This window comes from Taudactylus pleione, unplaced genomic scaffold (assembly GCF_031769625.1).
Source record: "Taudactylus pleione unplaced genomic scaffold, aTauple2 ptg000473l, whole genome shotgun sequence".
Taxonomy (NCBI): domain Eukaryota; kingdom Metazoa; phylum Chordata; class Amphibia; order Anura; family Myobatrachidae; genus Taudactylus; species Taudactylus pleione.
The window spans coordinates 6,492,014-6,508,335 of NW_028284875.1; the positions used below are offsets into that span (position 1 = coordinate 6,492,014).

The window sequence follows — 16,322 nt, forward strand, 5'->3', positions numbered from 1 at the left end:
TAAACGGCTTTCCTATATCGCAACAATTAATGATTATACTAATGAAAAAATCAGTTTCACACAAAGATGTTACTAAGCCCCACTGGCCGAATGGATAAGGCACTGGCCTCCTAAGCTAGGGATTGTGGTTTCAAGTCTCATCTGGGCTTTATTTCATCCATGTAATTACTGGAGATGTTCCCTTTATTCTTGCTTGATACTGCACAAATGGCTCCACCAGAAACTTTTATCTGCTTAACAATCCGGTACTGTTCAGCTTGCAAAATTATGGCCCTGTATCTAAAAGCAGACATTTATCCTGATGACATTGTGGATTAGTTTCCGGATAAGTTTGCTATCACCTGGGACAGTGGCTTCAAGTCTCATCTAGGATGCATGTTCCTTTGATGCTCATTCTCATTCTAGAAGTTATGCTTTTTTTCAATGCAGGTGACTGTCTTAATGGTATTGCATGAAATCCATATATACCAAAACATACCTATTAAGTTTTAATTGCAATTTAATATCAGAGTGGCTACAAAATAACAATGTCTATGGCAATTGCTGATGGGTTTCTTGAAGTCCTTTCATCCATGTCATCAAAAGGGTAATTTTCTGCTTTTTATATTTCTTTGGACACTGACTTTACTGACAATTTAGGTGCTACAGACCAAAAAAACAATGTTTACCTTTAAATATAGAGCACAAGTGAGATTTAACTTATTTTTATTTAAAGATACTGCACTTTTTGGTATTATAGTGTATATTTTCCCTATGCAACATTGAAGTTACATATATTTATAGCAAATATTATTTAAGATAAATAAACAGGAATTATTTATAAACAGGAATTATTTTACAATTTTGATAATATTGAACTCTACAGCAATGGCATGAATTCATTGCAATATACACCTAAGGATACATAAAACTGGGCAATAACACAAATGCACAATATAATTGATTAACTTATGATTAGAATATTACTTTTATTAGATACTTTAGTATTGGGTGCAGTAGTTTAGTGGATTTAAAAAGTAACTAATTTAAAATTAATAAACCAAGTTAATATACTTAGTCAACTCGATGCTAAAATCACTCAACTAAAAATAATACACTTTGACCATGTGCTCCTGTGGCACAATCGGTTAGCGCGCGGTACTTGTAAGACAGTATCTGTTGAGCACTGCCGAGGTTGTGAGTTCAAGCCTCACCTGGAGCAAATGTAATTTTTTTTCTAATGTCATCAGTTAATGATTATCATCTGCTACCTGAACATCCTGATATGAAGGCAGAAAAAAATCACAAACATGACTGTTTTTAAGGTACCAGTACACACATCTGCTTTGGTTCATATGCACTGTAAACATTACTTTAGTTAGTCAACAAAATGGAATGCAAAAGACTACCTCTTTATTGGTAAAAGAGTTGCATCAATCTGTTTTGCTGCAATGTAACATGAGGGTCCACACTATTAGGTCTGGTTAGTACAATCACATTTCATGCTGGGATTTGTAAAGCAAAGAACACAAATAAACGGCTTTCCTATATCGCAACAATTAATGATTATACTAATGAAAAAATCAGTTTCACACAAAGATGTTACTAAGCCCCACTGGCCTAATGGATAAGGCACTGGCCTCCTAAGCTAGGGATTGTGGTTTCAAGTCTCATCTGGGCTTTATTTCATCCATATAATTACTGGAGATGTTCCCTTTATTCTTGCTTGATACTGCACAAATGGCTCCAATAGAAACTTTTATCTGCTTAACAATCCGGTACTGTTCAGCTTGCAAAATTATGGCCCTGTATCTAAAAGCAGACATTTATCCTGATGACATTGTGGATTAGTTTCCGGATAAGTTTGCTATCACCTGGGACAGTGGCTTCAAGTCTCATCTTGGATGCATGTTCCTTTGATGCTCATTCTCATTCTAGAAGTTATGCTTTTTTTCAATGCAGGTGACTGTCTTAATGGTATTGCATGAAATCCATATATACCAAAACATACCTATTAAGTTTTAATTGCAATTTAATATCAGAGTGGCTACAAAATAACAATGTCTATGGCAATTGCTGATGGGTTTCTTGAAGTCCTTTCATCCAAGTCATCAAAAGGGTAATTTTCTGCTTTTTATATTTCTTTGGACACTGACTTTACTGACAATTTAGGTGCTACAGACCAAAAAAACAATGTTTACCTTTAAATATAGAGCACAAGTGAGATTTAACTTATTTTTATTTAAAGATACTGCACTTTTTGGTATTATAGTGTATATTTTCCCTATGCAACATTGAAGTTACATATATTTATAGCAAATATTATTTAAGATAAATAAACAGAAATTATTTATAAACAGGAATTATTTTACAATTTTGATAATATTGAACTGTACAGCAATGGCATGAATTCATTGCAATATACACCTAAGGATACATAATACTGGGCAATAACACAAATGCACAATATAATTGATTAACTTATGATTAGAATATTACTTTTATTAGGTACTTTAGTATTGGGTGCAGTAGTTTAGTGGATTTAAAAAGTAACTAATTTAAAATTAATAAACCAAGTTAATATACTTAGTCAACTCGATGCTAAAATCACTCAACTAAAAATAATACACTTTGACCATGTGCTCCTGTGGCGCAATCGGTTAGCGCGCGGTACTTAAAAGACAGTATCTGTTGAGCAATGCCGAGGTTGTGAGTTCAAGCCTCACCTGGAGCAAATGTAATTTTTTTTCTAATGTCATCAGTTAATGATTATCATCTGCTACCTGAACATCCTGATATGAAGGCAGAAAAAAATCACAAACATGACTGTTTTTAAGGTACCAGTACACACATCTGCTTTGGTTCATATGCACTGTAAACATTACTTTAGTTAGTCAACAAAATGGAATGCAAAAGACTACCTCTTTATTGGTAAAAGAGTTGCATCAATCTGTTTTGCTGCAATGTAACATGAGGGTCCACACTATTAGGTCTGGTTAGTACAATCACATTTCATGCTGGGATTTGTAAAGCAAAGAACACAAATAAACGGCTTTCCTATATCGCAACAATTAATGATTATACTAATGAAAAAATCAGTTTCACACAAAGATGTTACTAAGCCCCACTGGCCTAATGGATAAGGCACTGGCCTCCTAAGCTAGGGATTGTGGTTTCAAGTCTCATCTGGGCTTTATTTCATCCATATAATTTCTGGAGATGTTCCCTTTATTCTTGCTTGATACTGCACAAATGGCTCCACCAGAAACTTTTATCTGCTTAACAATCCGGTACTGTTCAGCTTGCAAAATTATGGCCCTGTATCTAAAAGCAGACATTTATCCTGATGACATTGTGGATTAGTTTCCGGATAAGTTTGCTATCACCTGGGACAGTGGCTTCAAGTCTCATCTAGGATGCATGTTCCTTTGATGCTCATTCTCATTCTAGAAGTTATGCTTTTTTTCAATGCAGGTGACTGTCTTAATGGTATTGCATGAAATCCATATATACCAAAACATACCTATTAAGTTTTAATTGCAATTTAATATCAGAGTGGCTACAAAATAACAATGTCTATGGCAATTGCTGATGGGTTTCTTGAAGTCCTTTCATCCATGTCATCAAAAGGGTAATTTTCTGCTTTTTATATTTCTTTGGACACTGACTTTACTGACAATTTAGGTGCTACAGACCAAAAAAACAATGTTTACCTTTAAATATAGAGCACAAGTGAGATTTAACTTATTTTTATTTAAAGATACTGCACTTTTTGGTATTATAGTGTATATTTTCCCTATGCAACATTGAAGTTACATATATTTATAGCAAATATTATTTAAGATAAATAAACAGGAATTATTTATAAACAGGAATTATTTTACAATTTTGATAATATTGAACTGTACAGCAATGGCATGAATTCATTGCAATATACACCTAAGGATACATAAAACTGGGCAATAACACAAATGCACAATATAATTGATTAACTTATGATTAGAATATTACTTTTATTAGGTACTTTAGTATTGGGTGCAGTAGTTTAGTGGATTTAAAAAGTAACTAATTTAAAATTAATAAACCAAGTTAATATACTTAGTCAACTCGATGCTAAAATCACTCAACAAAAAATAATATACTTTGACCATGTGCTCCTGTGGCGCAATCGGTTAGCGCGCGGTACTTCTAAGACAGTATCTGTTGAGCAATGCCGAGGTTGTGAGTTCAAGCCTCACCTGGAGCAAATGTAATTTTTTTTCTAATGTCATCAGTTAATGATTATCATCTGCTACCTGAACATCCTGATATGAAGGCAGAAAAAAATCACAAACATGACTGTTTTTAAGGTACCAGTACACACATCTGCTTTGGTTCATATGCACTGTAAACATTACTTTAGTTAGTCAACAAAATGGAATGCAAAAGACTACCTCTTTATTGGTAAAAGAGTTGCATCAATCTGTTTTGCTGCAATGTAACATGAGGGTCCACACTATTAGGTCTGGTTAGTACAATCACATTTCATGCTGGGATTTGTAAAGCAAAGAACACAAATAAACGGCTTTCCTATATCGCAACAATTAATGATTATACTAATGAAAAAATCAGTTTCACACAAAGATGTTACTAAGCCCCACTGGCCGAATGGATAAGGCACTGGCCTCCTAAGCTAGGGATTGTGGTTTCAAGTCTCATCTGGGCTTTATTTCATCCATGTAATTACTGGAGATGTTCCCTTTATTCTTGCTTGATACTGCACAAATGGCTCCACCAGAAACTTTTATCTGCTTAACAATCCGGTACTGTTCAGCTTGCAAAATTATGGCCCTGTATCTAAAAGCAGACATTTATCCTGATGACATTGTGGATTAGTTTCCGGATAAGTTTGCTATCACCTGGGACAGTGGCTTCAAGTCTCATCTAGGATGCATGTTCCTTTGATGCTCATTCTTATTCTAGAAGTTATGCTTTTTTTCAATGCAGGTGACTGTCTTAATGGTATTGCATGAAATCCATATATACCAAAACATACCTATTAAGTTTTAATTGCAATTTAATATCAGAGTGGCTACAAAATAACAATGTCTATGGCAATTGCTGATGGGTTTCTTGAAGTCCTTTCATCCAAGTCATCAAAAGGGTAATTTTCTGCTTTTTATATTTCTTTGGACACTGACTTTACTGACAATTTAGGTGCTACAGACCAAAAAAACAATGTTTACCTTTAAATATAGAGCACAAGTGAGATTTAACTTATTTTTATTTAAAGATACTGCACTTTTTGGTATTATAGTGTATATTTTCCCTATGCAACATTGAAGTTACATATATTTATAGCAAATATTATTTAAGATAAATAAACAGAAATTATTTATAAACAGGAATTATTTTACAATTTTGATAATATTGAACTGTACAGCAATGGCATGAATTCATTGCAATATACACCTAAGGATACATAATACTGGGCAATAACACAAATGCACAATATAATTGATTAACTTATGATTAGAATATTACTTTTATTAGGTACTTTAGTATTGGGTGCAGTAGTTTAGTGGATTTAAAAAGTAACTAATTTAAAATTAATAAACCAAGTTAATATACTTAGTCAACTCGATGCTAAAATCACTCAACTAAAAATAATACACTTTGACCATGTGCTCCTGTGGCGCAATCGGTTAGCGCGCGGTACTTAAAAGACAGTATCTGTTGAGCAATGCCGAGGTTGTGAGTTCAAGCCTCACCTGGAGCAAATGTAGTTTTTTTTCTAATGTCATCAGTTAATGATTATCATCTGCTACCTGAACATCCTGATATGAAGGCAGAAAAAAATCACAAACATGACTGTTTTTAAGGTACCAGTACACACATCTGCTTTGGTTCATATGCACTGTAAACATTACTTTAGTTAGTCAACAAAATGGAATGCAAAAGACTACCTCTTTATTGGTAAAAGAGTTGCATCAATCTGTTTTGCTGCAATGTAACATGAGGGTCCACACTATTAGGTCTGGTTAGTACAATCACATTTCATGCTGGGATTTGTAAAGCAAAGAACACAAATAAACGGCTTTCCTATATCGCAACAATTAATGATTATACTAATGAAAAAATCAGTTTCACACAAAGATGTTACTAAGCCCCACTGGCCGAATGGATAAGGCACTGGCCTCCTAAGCTAGGGATTGTGGTTTCAAGTCTCATCTGGGCTTTATTTCATCCATGTAATTACTGGAGATGTTCCCTTTATTCTTGCTTGATACTGCACAAATGGCTCCACCAGAAACTTTTATCTGCTTAACAATCCGGTACTGTTCAGCTTGCAAAATTATGGCCCTGTATCTAAAAGCAGACATTTATCCTGATGACATTGTGGATTAGTTTCCGGATAAGTTTGCTATCACCTGGGACAGTGGCTTCAAGTCTCATCTAGGATGCATGTTCCTTTGATGCTCATTCTCATTCTAGAAGTTATGCTTTTTTTCAATGCAGGTGACTGTCTTAATGGTATTGCATGAAATCCATATATACCAAAACATACCTATTAAGTTTTAATTGCAATTTAATATCAGAGTGGCTACAAAATAACAATGTCTATGGCAATTGCTGATGGGTTTCTTGAAGTCCTTTCATCCATGTCATCAAAAGGGTAATTTTCTGCTTTTTATATTTCTTTGGACACTGACTTTACTGACAATTTAGGTGCTACAGACCAAAAAAACAATGTTTACCTTTAAATATAGAGCACAAGTGAGATTTAACTTATTTTTATTTAAAGATACTGCACTTTTTGGTATTATAGTGTATATTTTCCCTATGCAACATTGAAGTTACATATATTTATAGCAAATATTATTTAAGATAAATAAACAGGAATTATTTATAAACAGGAATTATTTTACAATTTTGATAATATTGAACTCTACAGCAATGGCATGAATTCATTGCAATATACACCTAAGGATACATAAAACTGGGCAATAACACAAATGCACAATATAATTGATTAACTTATGATTAGAATATTACTTTTATTAGGTACTTTAGTATTGGGTGCAGTAGTTTAGTGGATTTAAAAAGTAACTAATTTAAAATTAATAAACCAAGTTAATATACTTAGTCAACTCGATGCTAAAATCGCTCAACTAAAAATAATACACTTTGACCATGTGCTCCTGTGGCGCAATCGGTTAGCGCGCGGTACTTATAAGACAGTATCTGTTGAGCACTGCCGAGGTTGTGAGTTCAAGCCTCACCTGGAGCAAATGTAATTTTTTTTCTAATGTCATCAGTTAATGATTATCATCTGCTACCTGAACATCCTGATATGAAGGCAGAAAAAAATCACAAACATGACTGTTTTTAAGGTACCAGTACACACATCTGCTTTGGTTCATATGCACTGTAAACATTACTTTAGTTAGTCAACAAAATGGAATGCAAAAGACTACCTCTTTATTGGTAAAAGAGTTGCATCAATCTGTTTTGCTGCAATGTAACATGAGGGTCCACACTATTAGGTCTGGTTAGTACAATCACATTTCATGCTGGGATTTGTAAAGCAAAGAACACAAATAAACGGCTTTCCTATATCGCAACAATTAATGATTATACTAATGAAAAAATCAGTTTCACACAAAGATGTTACTAAGCCCCACTGGCCTAATGGATAAGTCACTGTCCTCCTAAGCTAGGGATTGTGGTTTCAAGTCTCATCTGGGCTTTATTTCATCCATATAATTACTGGAGATGTTCCCTTTATTCTTGCTTGATACTGCACAAATGGCTCCACCAGAAACTTTTATCTGCTTAACAATCCGGTACTGTTCAGCTTGCAAAATTATGGCCCTGTATCTAAAAGCAGACATTTATCCTGATGACATTGTGGATTAGTTTCCGGATAAGTTTGCTATCACCTGGGACAGTGGCTTCAAGTCTCATCTAGGATGCATGTTCCTTTGATGCTCATTCTCATTCTAGAAGTTATGCTTTTTTTCAATGCAGGTGACTGTCTTAATGGTATTGCATGAAATCCATATATACCAAAACATACCTATTAAGTTTTAATTGCAATTTAATATCAGAGTGGCTACAAAATAACAATGTCTATGGCAATTGCTGATGGGTTTCTTGAAGTCCTTTCATCCAAGTCATCAAAAGGGTAATTTTCTGCTTTTTATATTTCTTTGGACACTGACTTTACTGACAATTTAGGTGCTACAGACCAAAAAAACAATCTTTACCTTTAAATATAGAGCACAAGTGAGATTTAACTTATTTTTATTTAAAGATACTGCACTTTTTGGTATTATAGTGTATATTTTCCCTATGCAACATTGAAGTTACATATATTTATAGCAAATATTATTTAAGATAAATAAACAGAAATTATTTATAAACAGGAATTATTTTACAATTTTGATAATATTGAACTGTACAGCAATGGCATGAATTCATTGCAATATACACCTAAGGATACATAATACTGGGCAATAACACAAATGCACAATATAATTGATTAACTTATGATTAGAATATTACTTTTATTAGGTACTTTAGTATTGGGTGCAGTAGTTTAGTGGATTTAAAAAGTAACTAATTTAAAATTAATAAACCAAGTTAATATACTTAGTCAACTCGATGCTAAAATCACTCAACTAAAAATAATACACTTTGACCATGTGCTCCTGTGGCGCAATCGGTTAGTGCGCGGTACTTATAAGACAGGATCTGTTGAGCAATGCTGAGGTTGTGAGTTCAAGCCTCACCTGGAGCAAATGAAATTTTTTTTCTAATGTCATCAGTTAATGATTATCATCTGCTACCTGAACATCCTGATATGAAGGCAGTAAAAAATCACAAACATGACTGTTTTTAAGGTACCAGTACACACATCTGCTTTGGTTCATATGCACTGTAAACATTACTTTAGTTAGTCAACAAAATGGAATGCAAAAGACTACCTCTTTATTGGTAAAAGAGTTGCATCAATCTGTTTTGCTGCAATGTAACATGAGGGTCCACACTATTAGGTCTGGTTAGTACAATCACATTTCATGCTGGGATTTGTAAAGCAAAGAACACAAATAAACGGCTTTCCTATATCGCAACAATTAATGATTATACTAATGAAAAAATCAGTTTCACACAAAGATGTTACTAAACCCCACTGGCCTAATGGATAAGGCACTGGCCTCCTAAGCTAGGGATTGTGGTTTCAAGTCTCATCTGGGCTTTATTTCATCCATATAATTACTGGAGATGTTCCCTTTATTCTTGCTTGATACTGCACAAATGGCTCCACCAGAAACTTTTATCTGCTTAACAATCCGGTACTGTTCAGCTTGCAAAATTATGGCCCTGTATCTAAAAGCAGACATTTATCCTGATGACATTGTGGATTAGTTTCCGGATAAGTTTGCTATCACCTGGGACAGTGGCTTCAAGTCTCATCTTGGATGCATGTTCCTTTGATGCTCATTCTCATTCTAGAAGTTATGCTTTTTTTCAATGCAGGTGACTGTCTTAATGGTATTGCATGAAATCCATATATACCAAAACATACCTATTAAGTTTTAATTGCAATTTAATATCAGAGTGGCTACAAAATAACAATGTCTATGGCAATTGCTGATGGGTTTCTTGAAGTCCTTTCATCCATGTCATCAAAAGGGTAATTTTCTGCTTTTTATATTTCTTTGGACACTGACTTTACTGACAATTTAGGTGCTACAGACCAAAAAAACAATGTTTACCTTTAAATATAGAGCACAAGTGAGATTTAACTTATTTTTATTTAAAGATACTGCACTTTTTGGTATTATAGTGTATATTTTCCCTATGCAACATTGAAGTTACATATATTTATAGCAAATATTATTTAAGATAAATAAACAGAAATTATTTATAAACAGGAATTATTTTACAATTTTGATAATATTGAACTGTACAGCAATGGCATGAATTCATTGCAATATACACCTAAGGATACATAATACTGGGCAATAACACAAATGCACAATATAATTGATTAACTTATGATTAGAATATTACTTTTATTAGGTACTTTAGTATTGGGTGCAGTAGTTTAGTGGATTTAAAAAGTAACTAATTTAAAATTAATAAACCAAGTTAATATACTTAGTCAACTCGATGCTAAAATCACTCAACTAAAAATAATACACTTTGACCATGTGCTCCTGTGGCGCAATCGGTTAGTGCGCGGTACTTATAAGACAGTATCTGTTGAGCAATGCTGAGGTTGTGAGTTCAAGCCTCACCTGGAGCAAATGAAATTTTTTTTCTAATGTCATCAGTTAATGATTATCATCTGCTACCTGAACATCCTGATATGAAGGCAGAAAAAAATCACAAACATGACTGTTTTTAAGGTACCAGTACACACATCTGCTTTGGTTCATATGCACTGTAAACATTACTTTAGTTAGTCAACAAAATGGAATGCAAAAGACTACCTCTTTATTGGTAAAAGAGTTGCATCAATCTGTTTTGCTGCAATGTAACATGAGGGTCCACACTATTAGGTCTGGTTAGTACAATCACATTTCATGCTGGGATTTGTAAAGCAAAGAACACAAATAAACGGCTTTCCTATATCGCAACAATTAATGATTATACTAATGAAAAAATCAGTTTCACACAAAGTTGTTACTAAACCCCACTGGCCTAATGGATAAGGCACTGGCCTCCTAAGCTAGGGATTGTGGTTTCAAGTCTCATCTGGGCTTTATTTCATCCATATAATTACTGGAGATGTTCCCTTTATTCTTGCTTGATACTGCACAAATGGCTCCACCAGAAACTTTTATCTGCTTAACAATCCGGTACTGTTCAGCTTGCAAAATTATGGCCCTGTATCTAAAAGCAGACATTTATCCTGATGACATTGTGGATTAGTTTCCGGATAAGTTTGCTATCACCTGGGACAGTGGCTTCAAGTCTCATCTTGGATGCATGTTCCTTTGATGCTCATTCTCATTCTAGAAGTTATGCTTTTTTTCAATGCAGGTGACTGTCTTAATGGTATTGCATGAAATCCATATATACCAAAACATACCTATTAAGTTTTAATTGCAATTTAATATCAGAGTGGCTACAAAATAACAATGTCTATGGCAATTGCTGATGGGTTTCTTGAAGTCCTTTCATCCATGTCATCAAAAGGGTAATTTTCTGCTTTTTATATTTCTTTGGACACTGACTTTACTGACAATTTAGGTGCTACAGACCAAAAAAACAATGTTTACCTTTAAATATAGAGCACAAGTGAGATTTAACTTATTTTTATTTAAAGATACTGCACTTTTTGGTATTATAGTGTATATTTTCCCTATGCAACATTGAAGTTACATATATTTATAGCAAATATTATTTAAGATAAATAAACAGGAATTATTTATAAACAGGAATTATTTTACAATTTTGATAATATTGAACTGTACAGCAATGGCATGAATTCATTGCAATATACACCTAAGGATACATAAAACTGGGCAATAACACAAATGCACAATATAATTGATTAACTTATGATTAGAATATTACTTTTATTAGGTACTTTAGTATTGGGTGCAGTAGTTTAGTGGATTTAAAAAGTAACTAATTTAAAATTAATAAACCAAGTTAATATACTTAGTCAACTCGATGCTAAAATCACTCAACTAAAAATAATACACTTTGACCATGTGCTCCTGTGGCGCAATCGGTTAGCGCGCGGTACTTAAAAGACAGTATCTGTTGAGCAATGCCGAGTTTGTGAGTTCAAGCCTCACCTGGAGCAAATGTAGTTTTTTTTCTAATGTCATCAGTTAATGATTATCATCTGCTACCTGAACATCCTGATATGAAGGCAGAAAAAAATCACAAACAAGACTGTTTTTAAGGTACCAGTACACACATCTGCTTTGGTTCATATGCACTGTAAACATTACTTTAGTTAGTCAACAAAATGGAATGCAAAAGACTACCTCTTTATTGGTAAAAGAGTTGCATCAATCTGTTTTGCTGCAATGTAACATGAGGGTCCACACTATTAGGTCTGGTTAGTACAATCACATTTCATGCTGGGATTTGTAAAGCAAAGAACACAAATAAACGGCTTTCCTATATCGCAACAATTAATGATTATACTAATGAAAAAATCAGTTTCACACAAAGATGTTACTAAGCCCCACTGGCCTAATGGATAAGGCACTGGCCTCCTAAGCCAGGGATTGTGGTTTCAAGTCTCATCTGGGCTTTATTTCATCCATATAATTACTGGAGATGTTCCCTTTATTCTTGCTTGATACTGCACAAATGGCTCCACCAGAAACTTTTATCTGCTTAACAATCCGGTACTGTTCAGCTTGCAAAATTATGGCCCTGTATCTAAAAGCAGACATTTATCCTGATGACATTGTGGATTAGTTTCCGGATAAGTTTGCTATCACCTGGGACAGTGGCTTCAAGTCTCATCTTGGATGCATGTTCCTTTGATGCTCATTCTCATTCTAGAAGTTATGCTTTTTTTCAATGCAGGTGACTGTCTTAATGGTATTGCATGAAATCCATATATACCAAAACATACCTATTAAGTTTTAATTGCAATTTAATATCAGAGTGGCTACAAAATAACAATGTCTATGGCAATTGCTGATGGGTTTCTTGAAGTCCTTTCATCCATGTCATCAAAAGGGTAATTTTCTGCTTTTTATATTTCTTTGGACACTGACTTTACTGACAATTTAGGTGCTACAGACCAAAAAAACAATGTTTACCTTTAAATATAGAGCACAAGTGAGATTTAACTTATTTTTATTTAAAGATACTGCACTTTTTGGTATTATAGTGTATATTTTCCCTATGCAACATTGAAGTTACATATATTTATAGCAAATATTATTTAAGATAAATAAACAGGAATTATTTATAAACAGGAATTATTTTACAATTTTGATAATATTGAACTCTACAGCAATGGCATGAATTCATTGCAATATACACCTAAGGATACATAAAACTGGGCAATAACACAAATGCACAATATAATTGATTAACTTATGATTAGAATATTACTTTTATTAGGTACTTTAGTATTGGGTGCAGTAGTTTAGTGGATTTAAAAAGTAACTAATTTAAAATTAATAAACCAAGTTAATATACTTAGTCAACTCGATGCTAAAATCACTCAACTAAAAATAATACACTTTGACCATGTGCTCCTGTGGCGCAATTGGTTAGCGCGCGGTACTTATAAGACAGTATCTGTTGAGCACTGCCGAGGTTGTGAGTTCAAGCCTCACCTGGAGCAAATGTAATTTTTTTTCTAATGTCATCAGTTAATGATTATCATCTGCTACCTGAACATCCTGATATGAAGGCAGAAAAAAATCACAAACATGACTGTTTTTAAGGTACCAGTACACACATCTGCTTTGGTTCATATGCACTGTAAACATTACTTTAGTTAGTCAACAAAATGGAATGCAAAAGACTACCTCTTTATTGGTAAAAGAGTTGCATCAATCTGTTTTGCTGCAATGTAACATGAGGGTCCACACTATTAGGTCTGGTTAGTACAATCACATTTCATGCTGGGATTTGTAAAGCAAAGAACACAAATAAACGGCTTTCCTATATCGCAACATTTAATGATTATACTAATGAAAAAATCAGTTTCACACAAAGATGTTACTAAGCCCCACTGGCCTAATGGATAAGGCACTGGCCTCCTAAGCTAGGGATTGTGGTTTCAAGTCTCATCTGGGCTTTATTTCATCCATATAATTACTGGAGATGTTCCCTTTATTCTTGCTTGATACTGCACAAATGGCTCCACCAGAAACTTTTATCTGCTTAACAATCCGGTACTGTTCAGCTTGCAAAATTATGGCCCTGTATCTAAAAGCAGACATTTATCCTGATGACATTGTGGATTAGTTTCCGGATAAGTTTACTATCACCTGGGACAGTGGCTTCAAGTCTCATCTAGGATGCATGTTCCTTTGATGCTCATTCTCATTCTAGAAGTTATGCTTTTTTTCAATGCAGGTGACTGTCTTAATGGTATTGCATGAAATCCATATATACCAAAACATACCTATTAAGTTTTAATTGCAATTTAATATCAGAGTGGCTACAAAATAACAATGTCTATGGCAATTGCTGATGGGTTTCTTGAAGTCCTTTCATCCAAGTCATCAAAAGGGTAATTTTCTGCTTTTTATATTTCTTTGGACACTGACTTTACTGACAATTTAGGTGCTACAGACCAAAAAAACAATGTTTACCTTTAAATATAGAGCACAAGTGAGATTTAACTTATTTTTATTTAAAGATACTGCACTTTTTGGTATTATAGTGTATATTTTCCCTATGCAACATTGAAGTTACATATATTTATAGCAAATATTATTTAAGATAAATAAACAGGAATTATTTATAAACAGGAATTATTTTACAATTTTGATAATATTGAACTCTACAGCAATGGCATGAATTCATTGCAATATACACCTAAGGATACATAAAACTGGGCAATAACACAAATGCACAATATAATTGATTAACTTATGATTAGAATATTACTTTTATTAGGTACTTTAGTATTGGGTGCAGTAGTTTAGTGGATTTAAAAAGTAACTAATTTAAAATTAATAAACCAAGTTAATATACTTAGTCAACTCGATGCTAAAATCACTCAACTAAAAATAATACACTTTGACCATGTGCTCCTGTGGCGCAATCGGTTAGCGCGCGGTACTTATAAGACAGTATCTGTTGAGCACTGCCGAGGTTGTGAGTTCAAGCCTCACCTGGAGCAAATGTAATTTTTTTTCTAATGTCATCAGTTAATGATTATCATCTGCTACCTGAACATCCTGATATGAAGGCAGAAAAAAATCACAAACATGACTGTTTTTAAGGTACCAGTACACACATCTGCTTTGGTTCATATGCACTGTAAACATTACTTTAGTTAGTCAACAAAATGGAATGCAAAAGACTACCTCTTTATTGGTAAAAGAGTTGCATCAATCTGTTTTGCTGCAATGTAACATGAGGGTCCACACTATTAGGTCTGGTTAGTACAATCACATTTCATGCTGGGATTTGTAAAGCAAAGAACACAAATAAACGGCTTTCCTATATCGCAACATTTAATGATTATACTAATGAAAAAATCAGTTTCACACAAAGATGTTACTAAGCCCCACTGGCCTAATGGATAAGGCACTGGCCTCCTAAGCTAGGGATTGTGGTTTCAAGTCTCATCTGGGCTTTATTTCATCCATATAATTACTGGAGATGTTCCCTTTATTCTTGCTTGATACTGCACAAATGGCTCCACCAGAAACTTTTATCTGCTTAACAATCCGGTACTGTTCAGCTTGCAAAATTATGGCCCTGTATCTAAAAGCAGACATTTATCCTGATGACATTGTGGATTAGTTTCCGGATAAGTTTACTATCACCTGGGACAGTGGCTTCAAGTCTCATCTAGGATGCATGTTCCTTTGATGCTCATTCTCATTCTAGAAGTTATGCTTTTTTTCAATGCAGGTGACTGTCTTAATGGTATTGCATGAAATCCATATATACCAAAACATACCTATTAAGTTTTAATTGCAATTTAATATCAGAGTGGCTACAAAATAACAATGTCTATGGCAATTGCTGATGGGTTTCTTGAAGTCCTTTCATCCAAGTCATCAAAAGGGTAATTTTCTGCTTTTTATATTTCTTTGGACACTGACTTTACTGACAATTTAGGTGCTACAGACCAAAAAAACAATGTTTACCTTTAAATATAGAGCACAAGTGAGATTTAACTTATTTTTATTTAAAGATACTGCACTTTTTGGTATTATAGTGTATATTTTCCCTATGCAACATTGAAGTTACATATATTTATAGCAAATATTATTTAAGATAAATAAACAGGAATTATTTATAAACAGGAATTATTTTACAATTTTGATAATATTGAACTCTACAGCAATGGCATGAATTCATTGCAATATACACCTAAGGATACATAAAACTGGGCAATAACACAAATGCACAATATAATTGATTAACTTATGATTAGAATATTACTTTTATTAGGTACTTTAGTATTGGGTGCAGTAGTTTAGTGGATTTAAAAAGTAACTAATTTAAAATTAATAAACCAAGTTAATATACTTAGTCAACTCGATGCTAAAATCACTCAACTAAAAATAATACACTTTGACCATGTGCTCCTGTGGCGCAATCGGTTAGCGCGCGGTACTTATAAGACAGTATCTGTTGAGCACTGCCGAGGTTGTGAGTTCAAGCCTCACCTGGAGCAA

At 33.7% G+C, this 16,322-nt stretch overlaps 11 non-coding genes across 11 annotated transcripts; all 11 read left to right on the forward strand.

Annotated features, from left to right (window-relative positions):
- Positions 1 to 1,108: 1,108 nt before the first annotated feature.
- TRNAT-UGU (transfer RNA threonine (anticodon UGU)) lies at positions 1,109 to 1,201 on the forward strand. The gene is given in 2 exon segments: positions 1,109 to 1,146; positions 1,166 to 1,201. It is a non-coding gene; the product is annotated as a tRNA-Thr (tRNA).
- Positions 1,202 to 2,620: 1,419 nt separating this feature from the next.
- On the forward strand, positions 2,621 to 2,713 carry TRNAL-UAA (transfer RNA leucine (anticodon UAA)). Its single transcript is given in 2 exon segments — positions 2,621 to 2,658; positions 2,678 to 2,713. It is a non-coding gene; the product is annotated as a tRNA-Leu (tRNA).
- Positions 2,714 to 4,132: 1,419 nt separating this feature from the next.
- On the forward strand, positions 4,133 to 4,225 carry TRNAR-UCU (transfer RNA arginine (anticodon UCU)). Its single transcript is given in 2 exon segments — positions 4,133 to 4,170; positions 4,190 to 4,225. It is a non-coding gene; the product is annotated as a tRNA-Arg (tRNA).
- A 1,419-nt stretch (positions 4,226 to 5,644) lies between these two features.
- TRNAL-UAA (transfer RNA leucine (anticodon UAA)) lies at positions 5,645 to 5,737 on the forward strand. The gene is given in 2 exon segments: positions 5,645 to 5,682; positions 5,702 to 5,737. It is a non-coding gene; the product is annotated as a tRNA-Leu (tRNA).
- Positions 5,738 to 7,156: 1,419 nt separating this feature from the next.
- Positions 7,157 to 7,249, forward strand: TRNAI-UAU (transfer RNA isoleucine (anticodon UAU)). The gene is given in 2 exon segments: positions 7,157 to 7,194; positions 7,214 to 7,249. It is a non-coding gene; the product is annotated as a tRNA-Ile (tRNA).
- Positions 7,250 to 8,668: 1,419 nt separating this feature from the next.
- Positions 8,669 to 8,761, forward strand: TRNAI-UAU (transfer RNA isoleucine (anticodon UAU)). The gene is given in 2 exon segments: positions 8,669 to 8,706; positions 8,726 to 8,761. It is a non-coding gene; the product is annotated as a tRNA-Ile (tRNA).
- Positions 8,762 to 10,180: 1,419 nt separating this feature from the next.
- TRNAI-UAU (transfer RNA isoleucine (anticodon UAU)) lies at positions 10,181 to 10,273 on the forward strand. Its single transcript is given in 2 exon segments — positions 10,181 to 10,218; positions 10,238 to 10,273. It is a non-coding gene; the product is annotated as a tRNA-Ile (tRNA).
- Positions 10,274 to 11,692: 1,419 nt separating this feature from the next.
- On the forward strand, positions 11,693 to 11,785 carry TRNAL-UAA (transfer RNA leucine (anticodon UAA)). The gene is given in 2 exon segments: positions 11,693 to 11,730; positions 11,750 to 11,785. It is a non-coding gene; the product is annotated as a tRNA-Leu (tRNA).
- A 1,419-nt stretch (positions 11,786 to 13,204) lies between these two features.
- On the forward strand, positions 13,205 to 13,297 carry TRNAI-UAU (transfer RNA isoleucine (anticodon UAU)). The gene is given in 2 exon segments: positions 13,205 to 13,242; positions 13,262 to 13,297. It is a non-coding gene; the product is annotated as a tRNA-Ile (tRNA).
- A 1,419-nt stretch (positions 13,298 to 14,716) lies between these two features.
- On the forward strand, positions 14,717 to 14,809 carry TRNAI-UAU (transfer RNA isoleucine (anticodon UAU)). Its single transcript is given in 2 exon segments — positions 14,717 to 14,754; positions 14,774 to 14,809. It is a non-coding gene; the product is annotated as a tRNA-Ile (tRNA).
- Positions 14,810 to 16,228: 1,419 nt separating this feature from the next.
- TRNAI-UAU (transfer RNA isoleucine (anticodon UAU)) lies at positions 16,229 to 16,321 on the forward strand. Its single transcript is given in 2 exon segments — positions 16,229 to 16,266; positions 16,286 to 16,321. It is a non-coding gene; the product is annotated as a tRNA-Ile (tRNA).
- Position 16,322: the final 1 nt, after the last annotated feature.